Source organism: Tursiops truncatus, chromosome 3 (genome assembly GCF_011762595.2).
Source record: "Tursiops truncatus isolate mTurTru1 chromosome 3, mTurTru1.mat.Y, whole genome shotgun sequence".
In the NCBI taxonomy this organism is placed as follows: domain Eukaryota; kingdom Metazoa; phylum Chordata; class Mammalia; order Artiodactyla; family Delphinidae; genus Tursiops; species Tursiops truncatus.
In genome coordinates this window covers 22,432,045-22,444,512 of record NC_047036.1, presented here as the reverse complement: position 1 = coordinate 22,444,512, position 12,468 = coordinate 22,432,045, and the positions used below count along the sequence as shown (strand labels likewise).

Below are 12,468 nucleotides of genomic sequence, written 5' to 3'. Positions count from 1 at the left end.
CTTTCATTGACAAAATTTAACCTGAAACCAAACATGGGATGGGGTTCCGGGCAATGCAGTTTGCTGCTTTAGATGATTATGAGTCTATATTTTAATTTACTTAAATGAGAGTAATATAGCATATCAATACTTCACTAGTGAAAGCCCTGTCACCAGAGATCATTTCCTATTAGCTGGAATTTACCATGGATGAGCTGATGACTTTCTTAATAATTTAAGGCAATTCAATTTTTAGGGTATTTTTATCCTTTGAAAATATGTATTACACCAAAAATCAAACAGTTTTGCAACAATTTCATAAAATTGGTGGGCTATGGATATGATTAAATAGAAACAAGCTATTTTTTCCCAGAAAGGTTATTTATTAACTCTTCTGTACTTTACTTCATTTAAACCACAATTATAATTTTAATAATTATACAGTTACTCAAAAGTAAATTATAATTTGAGAATTCAGGAACTGTAATTATCACTGAAATATGCACATACAGATTATATTACATTATATATGTATCTCCTCTAAAATTCATAAACATATATTATATATAAAAATTATATGTGTAAACTTATGTATTATATATATGTAGTTTTATATTTCTCCAAATTCAATGCTCACGTATGATTGATAAGCTTCCATAATAATTTCTTTTTTCTTTTCATTTAAATTATAATAAATTATAATATTTTATTTAAATTATAAATTAAATTAACTTTATATAAATTTATATAAATTATATGTAATTTATTAAAATTATATTATTAAATTGAATTGTTTAAATCATAATATAAAATTAATTTTATTTAAATTATAATTAAATTATTGTTTAAATAATAAACTACATATTCTTAATTTTCTTTTATTTGCACTATATATATAATACTTTGAATATCTCTCTAAATACTTATAGAAGTATCAAAATTTTTGAGATCAAAAATAGTATTCAGTATTCTATTATTAACATACTCTAGTGTAACTAAACATTTGTTGGATAGGCATTGGGGTTGATTTATTCTTTTTTTATATGTTGCAAAGTACATATTGACAAGTACATCTGTTTATATTTGGCTAAATTTACAGAATATTGATAAATAAAACTCTTCATTGGATGGAGCCTCAAATGCAGAATTACAAAATTTAAATGTGAACACATTCCCAATATAATTTACCTTGTACTCTATGAGTGGAGAAACTAAGGATCTGGAAGAATATGACTTCTCAAAAACACAACAAAAAATAAAAATAAGAGCTAACACTTTTATTGTACTTACTCAATGACTAATATTCTCCAAGTGTTTACTACTTCTTTACATATATTAACTCAATGAATCCTCACAAAGACAGGCATGCTATTATAAACCTCAATTGCAGTGGACAAAACTGAGGGACAGAGTAGAAAACCGAGCGGTAGTTATGGTAGCATTAGTAACAGCCACAGTTGTGTTAACAACTAACAATTATACAGTGCTTACCATGTGCCAGGCATTGTTTTAATAAATTTATTCAGTTACCCAATGAAATAAAAATGATTATCATGATTATTTTACAAGGAAATAACTGAGGCTCCAGCCTATACATGCTTTTATAAGATATCTACTAGGATATGGATCAATTATTATATATTACTCACATCATCAGCATTACTATCCAGAGAAGACATGTATTTACCCCTTCATTTAACGAATATTTCCTAAACAACTATTGTGCATGTAACCATTGTTGCTTGAGGCTTTTTTGAACCCCTTTCTCTTTATTCTATATAAAAAGGTCTATAAGAAGGTGTATTAAAGTTTTATAACAGTTTAATTATTTCCATGCAGATTATATCCAAGTGTACAAATCCACATATTTTCTAAATTACCCATATTACTTAATTTTATTTATTGATATTCATATTATTATGCATAGTGTTGTGCATGTGTACATGCAGTTTACTATATAATATAAAAATCATGACTATTTATTAACATCATTGCTTTGGATTTTTTATTTTTTGGCCACGTAGCATGTGGGATCTTAGTTCCCTGACCAGGGATCAAACCTGTGCCCCCTGCAGTGAAAGTGCAGTCTTAACCACTGGAACACCAGGGAAGTCCCTTGGATTCTTTGAAATACATAAGGCTATGAGAGACATATTTTGCTCATTTCAGTGCCTTCCTTTTTATCAGTCTTTATAGGAACTCCTTGTGGAGATATGTACAATATACTTTAATTAGATTCTAATTCACTAATTTATTCTAGAAAAGAGGAAGAATCAGCTGGATTCTCTATGTTACGTGAACATTAGAATATTTTTATTGCTAGCTAAAATCAAACTAAGGAAAATTCACAGTATGATGAATTTTGTTGACCTCAAAGGAAATTCTCTCACATAAGATTAGGTTTTCTTTAAAGCAAATGCTAAATAAGTGTTGAAGAAATAAAGTTATTTGAGGAGAAAAAGTTAGTCTCCAAAGTATTTATGACATGAAAATGTGATAAAACAATGTCAGATTGATGTGAAAAAGAGGGTTTAGGCGTACACAGAAAGTACCTTCCACCATATGCTTGTGTAATGAAGCCAAAAAAATCATTCAAATTGTTTTAGCTATAAGGAAGGCATTGTATTTAAAGTATGTATTCCTTATTTCAATTGAAAGAATTCAATAAACTATTTTAGATATTACTATTTACCAAACACTGTGACAGTAACTTGGTGTATAAAATTATATCTATTTAAAATGTTTATATCTCTATAAAAATATAATTATATGAAAAAGCATGAGATAATTTCAACACTGTTGTATAAATTTTAAGAAAGTAAAGGTAATAAAGTAGCTAAAGGAGAAGTAATTCATCCAACTTATTGCATTGCAGTGACATAGGTAGATGTTTGTCATATGCCATTCATTTAGATGAACTACCTATATTCCTTTTCTTGTTTAATCCTCCATGGGAATCAACATGTGAATCAATTACTATCACTATAATTACTGCTATTCTGCTATATCCTTATTTTGTAATGAGGAATATCAGGATTAGAAAGGTTTGATATCTTTTCCATTGTTCCACAGCTTGTGGATGGTGGAGCAGAGATTATAAACCACAGTCATTTAACCACAGAATTTACAGAGATGACACGTGATCCAAATCTGAAGTGTGATTTATAATTACTTAGAGTGGAGAGTGGTAGAGTTGTGGATCGTGTTTGCTGTGTTGATGGTGATGCTGATGCTATGGTGTGTGGGGGGTTGTGTAATTGGGGGCAGTAAAAAAACAAATAACATAATAGAATAAAATAGAAAGTCATTTCAGGAAGTGTGTAAAGACATAAATTACCACAACATGTTCAGGAAAGTAAACATATTTTTTATTTGAACATAAAGGTATTGTAAGAAGATCAAGTTAGAAAGTTGGGTAGTCAGAAAGTAAAATAGGCAATTGTGAGTTAATCAGATCAGAGAAGCCGCTGTATAAATGCTATGAAGCTTGATATTTTCCTGAAGAATATTAGGAAATAACTGAAGTGCTTGAAGAAAAGTGGTGGAGCAGTCATATTTGTGTTACAGCTCATTCTTCCATATGAAAAACAGATATTTTATTCAGTTTCCTGAGATAAAATTTACACACATTAAAATGCACCTGAATGTATATACTTGCATAACTAACTCCATCACCCCAAATGTTCCTTCATGCCTGTTAGCAATCAAACTCACCCATCTTCAGCCTCAAATAACCAATGATTTACAGTAGCCAAAACTTGGAAGCAACCCAAATATCCATCAACGGGAGACTGGATAAACAGATGGAAGTATACTTATGCAATGATTTTTTTTTTAGCAATGACAAAGGATCAACCATGATGCATGCAGCAACACAGAAAAATCTCAAGAACATTATGTTGCATGAAAGAAGCCAGGCACAAGAAAACACGTTTACATTAAATTCCCAAACAGCAAAACTAATTATAGAAAACATCACGCATGCAGGACTGCTTAAGGTAAGATTTTTTTGATGGCTTGATAAGAAAACCCTTAATTATGGAGGTAATGATAGTTTTTTTGATAAATAGATTTGGGATATTAAATTTCCTGCACTTGTATATTACAGCTAAAACTTTTTAAAAAAACATTATTTTGGAAATCAAGATACCTGAAATTCAGATTTAAGTTACAGTTCTATTATGTATTAGCTATAAACTCTTTAGAAAGTTATGGTGTCTTACTGAGATTCAAAATCCTATAACCAGCATTTGACATAACTTTTCTCATTGGGCTTTGGTAATTATGAAAAGGCATGATACATATTAAAGTGCTTAATGGAGTATCTGGCTCATAGTAAACTAATTTCAAGTGAGGAGTAGATAGATATCAATACTGTTATCCTATCAGTGCTGTTATCCTATAAAAAAAATTTTTTTTTTCCTTACCTTTTTCAAAAGCTGAGGAAACATCCTTTCAGTCTTTAGGGTCCTTGAGAACTGGTGACCCTTCCCCTCCCCAGTCTCTGCCTGGCCGGGTGCTGGGATGGCTTGGGGGGGCGGAGCAGGGTGGGTCACTGGTGCTTCTGCTTGGAGGATGAGATCAGGCAAGGGGGCAGGTCAGCGGGCACCTTGTGGCCCTTGAGCTTGACTTTGGCGAGGTGTTTGCCCAGGACAAATACCTCATCTCCCAGCAGCCCGTCCTGGTCTACATCGGCCAGCTTCCAGACCTCCCCCACACCGTACGGCGCAGCACGGACTTCACCATCTCCTGCTTGGCACTGGCACGCATGATCTGACAGCTGAAAGGTGACAGTACGTAGATCTCGTTGCAGGTGGGCTTCTGCTTGTCCACCACCCACTCAACGTCATCAGTGTCCTCACCGGGCCCCTCACCATAGTCATGCCCCAACTGCCTATTCTGGAGCCATACAAGGCACGGCCCTTCACAGCCTGGCCCGGCACACCATGCCATCATCCGGGCGGTGTCACTGACCAGCATATCGTCCACCATGTACAGCAGTTTGGGCTTCAAGGCCTGGAACTTCAACACAATGCATCTCTTGTCCTATGGGCCTTGATGACCTCTGAGAACTCTTTGGAGATACCCACTTCAGAAGCGTCAAAGGGCAGGATGATGCGGTCCACACGCTTGGTGAACCACTCCAGGCCCTCCACAAGGTCATAACCTCTCTTGAGGTGCTTTCTTTCCAGACAGAATCCCGGGAGGGCCGAGGGTGTGTATGCTGTCCAACACTGGGCTAGGCAGCTGGGCACGCATGAACCTGTTGGGGAATCTGTACCGAAGATGCTGAGCTTGTGGAAGTGGTGCCACACAGGTCACAACGAGCAGGTGTCGCCGGGCACCACATCCTCGGCGAGGCTGTGTTTGGTGGCGAAAAAGGAGTCAGTGGTGTGCTCGGCCCTATGCGCATTCCCAGGAAGCCCTTCTTCATCAGACGCCTCCTGAAGGTGGTTTTGCGCATACTGTACAGGCCCGCGAGGAGTAGCTTGGCCTACGGTCAGAGTCCTCCGGCGGCGGGGAGTGGAACTCGTGAGAGCCTTACTGCTCCTCCAGGGCAGCAGCTTCCGGGGGATACAGTGACCGCAGCCCCTCGGCCACCATTTGGAAGCGCTCTGGCTCCTTCTTGTGGCGAGTGTTCTTGCCAAGCCAGCTGAACGTGCTGCCAGAGATGCGGCTGGCTGCGGCTGGTCAGATGACTGGCTGAGAGCCGGAAGCGGGCAGAGCACCAAGGCGGGCCGGCGGCGGGCCGGCGTGCGCTGCGCGTGCGCACCGCAGGCTCGGTTGTAGGCGCCTCTCTTCCGCGGATAATCTGCTGAGGTTGAGGAGATTTTAAATAGGGGATTGGAGGATTTACCTTAAAAGAACAAGGTAAATGCATCTGTCTGATCTTGTGACATCTACCATTTTGGAGCACACTGTGTGTTGCCAGGGGGAGGTATCTCTACTTTCGCTAACTTAGAGAGATAGCACGAGTTAGGTGTTTTTATTGAGAAGATCAAGACCAAAGAAGACGTGACTAAATGTTCAGAGACTCAATTTATGGGGATGTTATTCAAAATGTAAGAATATAACTAGGTGAAATTAGCCTTAAGAGCCAGTTAGAAAATAAGAAAACACACTTGTATATATGAGATAATTCATAATTTACTGCATTTATTTCTTAATTTATCATACTTTACCCATTGATGTTTAATAGACAAGGTTTGGTAATTTACTATCTCAAAGTATTTCTTTTTAAAAAGGAACTTGTAATAATGTATTAGCCCAGACTCAGACCAAAAAGTGCCTTTACTGCCCTATCAGATGGTCTGTGTTGGGACACACATTACATGGAAACTTGAAGATGCTCAATTTTAGTTAATGTTGGACTGTTTCACAGCAAAAGATCAAATAGTTTGTTTTCTTATACTTCCAACTAAATTATTCTGTTCTGAAAGAAACTAATCAAGTAGAATCAACTACTTATGTCTCGCTCTCATTTATGAAATTCTTTTGTTTTCCTATCGTGGAATAGAGTAAAGCTATGAAGTCATAGGTGTTTAATTTTAATATACATTAAAGTTTTATAGCACATGATGGGATTCTTCTTGTGTATTTTTGCATTTCCCAGAAATGACTCAGTGGTATTATTTTTAGTGTGCCCATAAATATCTAATGAACATTCAATGAAACATTAAGAGAAAAAGTATTTCCCACTGCCCCTAATAGCTTTTTATCAAAAAATAATGAAAGGAAAAATTGACGGTCCAATGTGAGTTTGATACAAAATTGGAATGCAAAACATGCTGTCATTCACATGAAAAATAATAATTAATGTGAAATGCCACTACATGACAATTTGCATTAACCCTATTCATAAATAAGACTATTGCTCTGAAAACCCTGAAATGACATTTATGTTTTGTTAAAGGTGAATATATTCTGAATCAACTCTCAGAACATGAAGAATTATCTCTGATCAAAGTTGTGCCATGGAACTTTGTTTAATGATAGAAATGTTCTGCAATTCTGGATTATCTGACATGGTAGTTACTAGCCACAGGTAGCTGTTAAGCACTTGAAATGTGATTAGGATGACTGAGGAATTGCCTTTCACATTTGAATTAATCAAAGTTCAAATTTAAATAGTTATATGTGGCTAGTGGCTATTGTATTAGAACAGTCTTAGATTGATAATGGGAGTTATTTCCACATTGGACAATTATCCACAACAGGGATTAGTAACTGATGGGAGGGAAGCAGGATTTTTTATTTGACACAAGATCAATGATCTGTTCTTCCTCTGAACTTAAGCACCAAAGAGAAAGCTGGCACATATTTTACAAAGATTTCCCACAAGCTTTTCTAAGTATAACTTGTTCATATGATAAGATGAGAAATTTTCTTTTCCAAGAAAGGTACTGAGAATTGAATTGCATTAACATAGCCTAGGAATCTTAACTAAGAACTGAACCCCACCCCTCCTACCATTTTAACTTGTCTTGACTTTGTCCCTAGACATTCTTGCTCATGAATTTAGGGCTAGAAACCAGTAGGTAGATATTGTATTTGATTCAAGGAAATCCTGTAAGCCAATATATGATAACATAATTTGCTTATTTAGGCAAATAGCTCTTCTAAAAGGAAAAATTTTGCTCACCTGGGCAAGCAGTTTGGTTATCAGACAAGTTTACTTATTAAGGCCATTTCCTGCCTGTGCCTACAATCCTAAACTTTTGTGTGAAAAATGTTTCCAGCCCCAATGAGCTTCTCACAATGAAAGACTTGCTTTAAACCAGTTGGCCCCAGACCCTGATAATTTTGTATGTATCTTCCCCTTCTGAGATGCACTAAGATTCAGTCAAGGCATTGTTCTCCATACCTGCACTGGTCTAAAAATTAGTTTGCTTAATCAATAAGGTTTCTGGTGACCTTTTTTAGGGAGTCAGTATTGCACTGAGACATTGATAGCAGTCCCTAGTTAATAATGGTTAAAATTCACACTTTCTTCTTTCTGGAAAGAAATGGAAGGAAGTTGGTAAAGGCCCAGATCCAAAGTTAGCCATGTTTTGTTTCACTCTCCTTCTCTGTAAAATGAGAATATTAATAGTACTAATGCCACATGGTTGTTAATAAGGTTTGAATTCATTGATCCATAAGATTCAGTTAATTTTCTCCCATTTAAGCCCTGAAGTGACATCGATTATTTTTAATATTTATCCCAGAAAAGAAATATCTCATGAAATGTTAATATTTTCCCAGTAGAGTGAAAAATATCATTAAATGTTTGGATAAAGCAGGATTTATGTATTAATTATATAATAATATTAAACATGATATATGTTAATTATATTTAATTGTATAAAATTACATTAATTATATAATTATATACATTAGCTATATAATTAATATAAAAGTCAAATAGAGCCTTTCTATTCATAAAAATATATATATTATATATATATATATAAATATATTGGAGTTTTTTAAGAGTAGAAGGGCTGTATTTAACTTTGAGTTTCAGCCTTATGCGACAGTCCAGATAACCAGAAAACTATGCGTTTCTGATTTTAGACACTGGCCCAGGGCATAGTAATGTTCCCAAAAAAATTCATGGGAAGAAGGGTGGTTGGAATAATGCAGGATTGTACATGGTCCTCCAATGCCATAAACAGCTGCATTCTTTCCTTTCCAGTAAAATTATCACACACATCAGCTTTTACAGTCTTTTATGAGAGAAAAATTGTCACTATACAATACCATATTCAGCTTCATATAAAGGTTATTAGTGAAATGTTGAAGAGAAATGAGGAAAATTGTAGAATTAATATACTAAAGACTGGAACTGACTATACTGACAAATGAGAGCACATTTCAATTAAGATTTGCCAATTATGGGAAATCCAAATTCAGCTTAATCGACACCTATATCAAATCCTTTAGTCCTATAAATTAGCTCCCTGGGACACATAATTCCAGGAAAGTTTAACAGAGGCATCTATAATTGACATGTTAGCACTCTCACAGTATGCCAGAGAGTTCATTTAGGTGTCACTGGTCTATTTCAGCACTACTGGAGATGAACAAATTAACCAGCTGCAGAGCCTATGGAGTTTCACAAAAAAGTCTATTTTAAGGTTTCATGTACTTGGAGAAGATTTAGGATGAACGTATGGGATTAAGGAGTTATACAGATAATGGTAACAGATTTTATAATGCAAGAAACACCATTGCTTTTTCAACTATTTTTGTCCATCAATACAAGCTCTTTATCACCGTAGAAGCACATAATAGCATTATGAAATCATTGTATGCTTAGTGATTGCCTACATAATAACAAGTGTTAACAGAAGAGTCTAACTCTACTTGACATTGTTAATGCAACAAAATATTTAATTTTTCAGGAACATGTAGACTCTAGCGTGGATGTAAACATAGAAGAACATAATGTAAATTAAGTGTAAGCTATTATGGAAAGGTAAGTGAACCCAGAAAATAAATTAATTTAAAACATATGCATTTATACTTGCTCTTTCATCAATTAACATATGTATGCATTATTATTGTTGTATTCCTAGAATATATTTATCATTGCCTAAAAATTAAACCCTATCTAGCTAATATGAGCATGACAACATAATTCAAACAGTTTACTGTCAGGGAGATGATTGTGTGAAGACATTGCTTTCATTAATTAATCTTTGTACTTGACAAAGTATTTTTCACAAATAAAACTTTAAAATAATTGGATTTATTGTACTTCCAGGAAATATCTATTGCAAAAAATATTGACAATGTTTGAAGAAGAAGCAACAGAAAGCCAAAATAATCCTTGTATGTAGATCAAAATAGTTGAACCATAATCAATAAAGTGCCCAAACCCCCCCATAATCATTCCATGGAATATTGTAACAATTGGCAAATTTTTATATTTAATAACAAATTTACTCTCTGAATATTTTCATATTAATTTAAGGGAATAATTCCTAGAAAATTACAAAATCTATATATTAATAGAATGTTAGAAGTTTTTAAATAAGTAGAAAACAAACACATTTAATCAATACAGATATTTTAACATACTAAATAACAATAAAACATACTTGGGTGCCTTTATAATATATCCATTTGGCTAGGCCAAACTGCCTTTCCCAGAAATCCTTTTCCCACTGATTTCCCATTAAGATGGGTCATAAGAGAGATTCTTGTGCATGATACAGTCATCTCTCAGTGTCTGTGGGGGACTGATTCCAGGACCCCCAAGGACACCAAAATCCTCAGATACTCAAATACCCTATATAAAATGGCATAGTGTTTGTCTATAACCATGTATAGTTATAGACAAACACTATGTATATGTATATCCTATCCTATGTATATGAGGATATATCTATGTATATCCTCATATATTTTAAAATATCTCTAGACTACTTATAGTACCTAATACAATGTAAATGCTATGTAAATAGTTGTAAATACAAAGTAAATGCTATGTAAATAATTGTCAGTGCTGTAAATTCAAGTTTTGATGTTTGGAAATTCTGAAATTTTTTTTCCAAAATTTTCAATGTGTTGTTGGTTGACTTCTTGGATGTGGAGCCCTAGAATCCGTGGATATGGAGGGTAGATTGTATTTGAAAGACAGAAGTGAAGCAACAGCCATTTTGTAGATCACACATACTGCTACTTAATTACTTGCTCATCTTATTAGCATGACACAGCTGCTGACCCTTAAAATATTCCACCTTCCCTAGGATCTTCCTTCAGCTTCTCTGACTCTTGGTCCATGTAAGTGTGTTTGGTAAAAGTGTAAAATTTCAAAAGATACAAACGCTGTTTAGGTCTATGGTGAGAGTACATGGATGAAGCATGAATTTCCCTGGGTGGGGATGAGGATTCCACTGGGACAACCTATGAGAGCTGAGATAGTTGGAAATAAATATGCTGCTTTTACATCCTGGGTGTCTATATCCTGACCAAATGCCAGCTGTCACCATCAGTAAACCTTACTTGCTGCACTTCCTGGTAGATGGAATAAACAAATTGATTCTCAGGGAGACAAACAGAAAAGAGTCCATATGAGGTCTTGAGTAGTGACCCAAGGCAAATTTGTCCAAAGCTCACCAGTGTTTTGAGACATTCTACTTATTGGCCTTCAGGGCTAATTCATGTCAGGTTTATTGTGCATATTCTCCTACCTGTTGCCACTTTCTCTTATTAGCAACAATAAAATCTACAAATATAAAAGGGAAACAATAATAGAAAATAAAGATATAGGCCAGGTTTCACTCAGGGACATAAGATGACATAATCTGATCAGATTCCTAAATTATATACTTAATCTTATGAATAAAAATAAACAACAGCACAGGGTTCAAGAAAAACTTTGAGATTATATTCAGCATAGTATTTCACTGTAACAAGCTAGGTGGTCTCTAACAGCTGGAAGTAAAGGGGTCTCACATGTGAGTACTATAATATTATTGAGTCCACCAAGAGGGGGCAACCAAGGACACACCTCTGTTGTAATCAAAACTGAGTTTATTAACGTGTTGTGCCTAGAGTGAGAATGCAGCGCAAATGAGCCTCAGGAGTGACTCCTATTTCTTCTGAATCTATGGGGAAATGTTTCTTGTGGTTTTACTTCAGCCAGAGGTTCATTATTGTGGCTTACAAATTAACATTTTTGAGGAAGCCTGTCAGTGGTTTCTGATTATAGCAGACTATGGATTTGTTACACACGAATATCCTAGAAAAAATGAAATATAAGAAAACTCAGTGGTTCAAACTTTACATTATTTAAAGGTCAATAAATCTAATGATAACTTTGCTACATTTGCTTTTTAATGGTAGTCTTACACCCAGCAATGGGTTATTTAATTTATGGTTGATTTTTAAGGGAATGATACATATCTTCTAAAATATGTTTACCTAAAGCTTGGCCTAGAGCTGAAGTTTGAGCATCTTTAACTTGTCTTTTAACTTATGGGACATTTGAAGAATGCTTGAAAATTCTCAGTTACTCTTGGGGCACTATGTTGGTTGCTGATGATAAATGGAAATCTATGCACATAAGAGGAAACAACAGCACAGGGTTGGATTCAAATCTAATCTTTGGATATCTGGGCAGGCACATATCATGGCTAGTGTAAGATCTGGGTATAATCAATAGAAATGATGTGTGGGGTTAGGAATTGTCCTCATCCCCTTTCTGGCTTACCTCACTTACTGATTATTTCAACAGCAGAGAGGACTAATCTTATTCACTACAATGTGATTCTCTATCTTTTACAAATTATGATGCAATGTCTTATCAATAAATCTTCAGTTCAAGCAACATAGATTTCCAGCACTGCCTTGTATGATTTTCTACTGTATTGTTATCCAACTATCAATAAGTATAAAAAAGCAAAGTATGTGGTCAAATTATGAAAAAATTCACATCAAAATCTCATTTTTACATCAATTGTGAGATAATTATAAAATTACCTAAAGAAAAATATTAAG

At 34.8% G+C, this 12,468-nt stretch overlaps 1 pseudogene; it reads right to left on the bottom strand.

Annotated features, from left to right (window-relative positions):
- Positions 1–4,531: 4,531 nt before the first annotated feature.
- On the bottom strand, positions 4,532–6,165 carry LOC101319057 (EH domain-containing protein 1 pseudogene; annotated as a pseudogene).
- Between the last annotated feature and the right edge of the window lie 6,303 nt (positions 6,166–12,468).